This window comes from Chrysochloris asiatica, unplaced genomic scaffold (assembly GCF_000296735.1).
Source record: "Chrysochloris asiatica unplaced genomic scaffold, ChrAsi1.0 scaffold00004, whole genome shotgun sequence".
Lineage (NCBI taxonomy): Eukaryota > Metazoa > Chordata > Mammalia > Afrosoricida > Chrysochloridae > Chrysochloris > Chrysochloris asiatica.
This window is the reverse complement of record NW_006408522.1, coordinates 30,531,654-30,536,139: the sequence shown is the minus strand read 5'-3', so window position 1 is coordinate 30,536,139 and position 4,486 is coordinate 30,531,654. Positions and strand designations below refer to the sequence as shown.

Genomic DNA, 4,486 nt, shown 5'->3' with positions numbered 1-4,486 from the left:
TCGAACAAGACCAGCCTTATTTTACTTCCTTGTAAGATGTTTTACAGGCTGATGAACTGTACCCAGACACTACACATGTGTACAACCTTGAAGGATGATCTTCACTGGGAGCAGAAGAGAACCCTAGCCCCTGGGAGGAGCTTGAACTAGAGTCCTGAAGAACTACGCATGCGTGAATAAGTTTTGTCTGCTTCTCTCTGAGGCCTGTAAGGAGCTCTGGTAGCGTAGTGGTTACGAATCGGGCTATGAACCTTAAGGTCAGCGATTCGAAACTACCAGTCGCTCCGCGGGAGAAAGATGAGGCTTTCTACTCCCGTAAAGATTTACCATCTTGAAGAAATGCTGTTCACACACCCAATTAGCATGGCCCCTCCTAAACCAGTCACTTCCAGAAAATCGCCACCTAACAGTTCAAACTCGCTAGCTGCTTCCCTATACAAGGTCGCTATGAGTTGGAAACGAATCAATGAATTGACACACTTAATAGCAATAACAATTCTATGAATAAACATGATGCCTTTTCCTTCCTAAAACCTTTAAAAACTCCAACAAAGCCTTTGCTTGGAGTGTCAGAGGTTAAGCGTTACAATTAGCCCTCTCCATCTCCATTGGCAAGTCTCTTTCCTATAATAAACCTTTGCTCATATGGAGACCCTACCTCTCCTGACTATTCTTAATCAGTAGAAGGCAAGAGTCCTCTCTTTCAGGGTGAAGGTATGATTAACCTTCCTGGTAACAATCTGATCTTTTTTTTGTCTAGGGATAAGAGTTTATGGGGGAAGCATTAGGACATTGAGATGTCTTGTTAATGAAGATGGGAAATCTGGTGAGAAAGGAGAGAGTATATTGGAGTATGGAGTTTTGGCGTGATGCAACAGGATAATGCACTGGATCATAAGGTGGATTTGAACTGCACAGCTGGCAGTTCAAAGTCACTAGCCGCCGCTCCTTAACAGGGTTGCTATTTGTCAGAACTGACTTGATGGCTCTTATACAACAACAACATATTACAGTATAACTAAGAATACAACCTTCTGTTTGTTATTCAATGAGCAGTTCATGGGGACATAGCTGGTGTCCGCAGAGTTAAAAGGAGACCAATCTCAGTAGCAGTGTCGTTGTTGTTAAGTGCCGTTGAGTTCCAACTCATAGCAACCCTGTATATGGTTTCTGAGGCTTTGAATTTTCATGAGAGCAGAAAGTCCCATCTTTCACCCGTGGAGCAGCTGGTAAACTTGAACCATAGACCTTGTGGTTCGCAGTCCAGTGTTTATCATATGGAGCCACGATGCTCAGTAGCAGTGTTGTTGTTGTTGTTGTTGTTAAGTACCTTTGAGTCCGTTTCAATTAATAGCCATCCTGTATAGGATTTCTGAAGAGTGACTGGTGAGCTCGAACTGCTGAGCTCAACTGGTGAGCTCGAACTGGTGAGCTCAAACCGACTTTGTAGTCCAGCGCATTAATCTGCAGTGCCACACAGTAGGGCCTAATCATGTATGAGGCTGATCCAATATTCACCTATGTTCTTCCTGGATTCACTCTTGTTCTCTTTCTTTTAGATTTTCCTAAATTATGCTGTGACTAAGGAACTCTGATAAGGAGCTCTGGTAGCATAGTGGTTATGAATCAGGCTGCGAACCTCAAGGTCAGCAGTTCGAAACTACCAGCTGTTCCCTAGGAGAAAGATGAAGCTTTCTGCTCCCATAAAGATTTACAGCCTTGGAAACCCTGTACAGGCTCGCTATGAGTTGGAACCGACTCCACGGCACATAACAACAACAACAAGGAGCTCTGATAACATAGTGGTTTCAAGTCAGGCTGCTAACTTCAAAGTCAGCAGTTTGAAACTACCAGCCGTTCTGCAGGAGAAAAATGAGGTTTTCTGCTCCTGTAAGGAGTTACAGCCTCGGAAACCCTGTACAGGGTGGCTACGAGTTGGAACCGACTCTATGGCATAACACCACCACCCACCAGGCCGTGCTGTGACTGGATCCAGTTTTGTCTTTGCTTTCCAAGTTGTACCTGCTTTATGAACAGTAATGAGGATGAGTAGGGGACAAAGCAAAGGATGAATACATATATTCAAGAGATCAGCCATCCTGTATACCAATCTAATCATAAGAATTCAATTGCATCAGTAGAGGAAACAACATCAATCTCTTGCCCTTTGATCATTACCATCATGAAACTGGATGAAATATGTGCTAGACTAGGAAGGCTCAGATAAGATCTCTTTTGGGCTTAGTACTGATGGAATAACAGATTTCCAATGCATTTTGGGAGCATGGTGGCTCTAGAGGATACTCACTGGACTGCGGTTGGAGCCCACCAGTTGCTCCACAGGAGAAAGATGAGATTTTCTACTCTTGCAAAGATTTAGAGCCTCAGAAACCCTGTATAGGGTCACTGTGAGTTGGAACAAACTTGACAGCACTTAACAAGTTTGTGTTTACATAGCCACTGAGTATCTCCACTGTTCATATACTCTTGGGAGGCCTGAGAGCTTAATTTGGAGCCTTATCACAGAATCCACTTAAGGTCAACGTGAGCACATGTGATGTGCTGTCTTCCCAGCTGCTCCATAATTTTCTCCACAGGTCTTACCAGTCCCTCCTTTACTTCTGATGTTTGATGGCCATACTCCACTACCTGGGCCGTGTATAGTGAGTAGTTCAGACGGTGAGTCATTCTCCTATACCAATGAGGAGATGGGCCTTCATTCTGTGATCTGTCAAGAGGCATGAAGATAACTCCTTTGGGGAAATGCTAAGACATCAGATCTGGAGAAAGACCTAATATGAAAAGGTAATTTCTTCCAAGCATATCTAATATCTACTGGTCAGCCCCAGACCCTAGCTAGGCAGAGAAGAAGAGTTGAAAGAGAAAATGGGCCATATTATCTTTGTTGTTGTTATTAAGTGCCATCGAATCAATTTTGACTCATAGCGACCCTGTATAGGATTTCCAAGGAGTGGCTGGTGAATTTGAATGGCTGACCTTGTAGTTCAAACTGACCTTGCAGTCCAGTGTTTATCCTACAGCGCTATATTAGGACTTTAGTTTCAGTTTATTGGTTCTAAAGTCAAGAGTCCTGAGTTCTGGGTCGTGTTTTGTTTAGGGCCTGCTTTGTGGCCTTGGATTTATCACCATACTTCTCTAGGCCTCAGTTTTCTTATCAGTAAAATGGAGTGGGAAGGGTTTTTAAAGTTATTATTCCTGAAAATTTTTATTTATAAGGAGTGACTGAAATAAAAAATATAATTGAGTCCCATCATCATCAGTATTGGCATGGAAATGGCTTTTAAGAGAAAACTGGTCAGATGAATATGATTGTTTCTCATTTTCAATCAGTATATAGTTGCCATGGATATAGACAGCCAACAGTCTGTCAAGAATGCTCAAGATCTGTTCTACAATACAACATGCTTGTTCACAGGGGAAAACAAACTAGGAAATAACTTAGTGTGTATGTCTTGATTTCATCATACAAGACAAGCACAAAAATGCCACCATGCCTCTGAGCACATTGGTCCATGCACCCTTGGAAAAGTCTTTGCTTCCTTCATTACGAACAATCTTCCTTCAGCAGTCAAGGGTGCTTGCATATATGATATCAGTTCCTTTGCCCCCTGACTACATCATCATGTGGTAATGAATAGTCAAATGGGTAGGAAGTCAACCCAGCCACAGCTGTGATGGACTGAATGATCATCCAGCCAACAAAGATGTGAGTATTCTTGGGATCTGGAAGCATTCGCTCTGCAGTGTTATAGAGACCGAAATAGGCAGCTCGGTAGATGATACTACCTTATGCAGACATCTTAAAGCCTTGGGACAGACTCTTAATCCCATCAGACTTGGAGATCTTAACCAGGCAGTCACCAAGTCCTTTGAACTCTGTTTTGGCACCAGCTTTCCCGACATTGGCTGTTAGACAGGTATGGGCAAAATCAACAGGGACAGGATATTTATTGGTTCAGTTGTGAGGATTTTTGTTTTCTTTGCATTGAGGTATAATGCGTGCTGAAAGCTATAGTCTTTGATCTTCATCAGTATGTGCTTCAAGTCCTCTTGGCTTTCAGCAAGGTTGTGTCATCTGCATGTTGTAGATTATTGAGTGCCTTTCTCCAACCCCGATGCCCCATTCTTCTTCATATAGCCTAGCTTCTTGAATTGTTTGCTCAGCATATATATTAAATCAGTATGGTGAAAGCATACAACCCTGACACACACCTTTACTGATTTTAAACCACTCAGTATTCCTTGTTTTGTTCGAACAACTGCATCTTGGTCTATGTACAGGTTCTTCATGAGAACAATAAAATATTCTGGGATTCCCATTCTTCATAATGTTATCTATAGTTTGTTATGATCCACATAGTTGAATGCCTCTGCATAGTCAATAAAACACAAGTAAACCTCTTTCTGGTATTCTCTGCTTTCAGCCAAGATCCATCTTATGTCAGCAGTGATATCACTTGTTCCA

The 4,486-nt window shown here is 42.4% G+C and overlaps 1 pseudogene; it reads right to left on the bottom strand.

Annotated features, from left to right (window-relative positions):
• Positions 1–3,430: 3,430 nt before the first annotated feature.
• LOC102823997 lies at positions 3,431–3,955 on the bottom strand (annotated as a pseudogene).
• Positions 3,956–4,486: the final 531 nt, after the last annotated feature.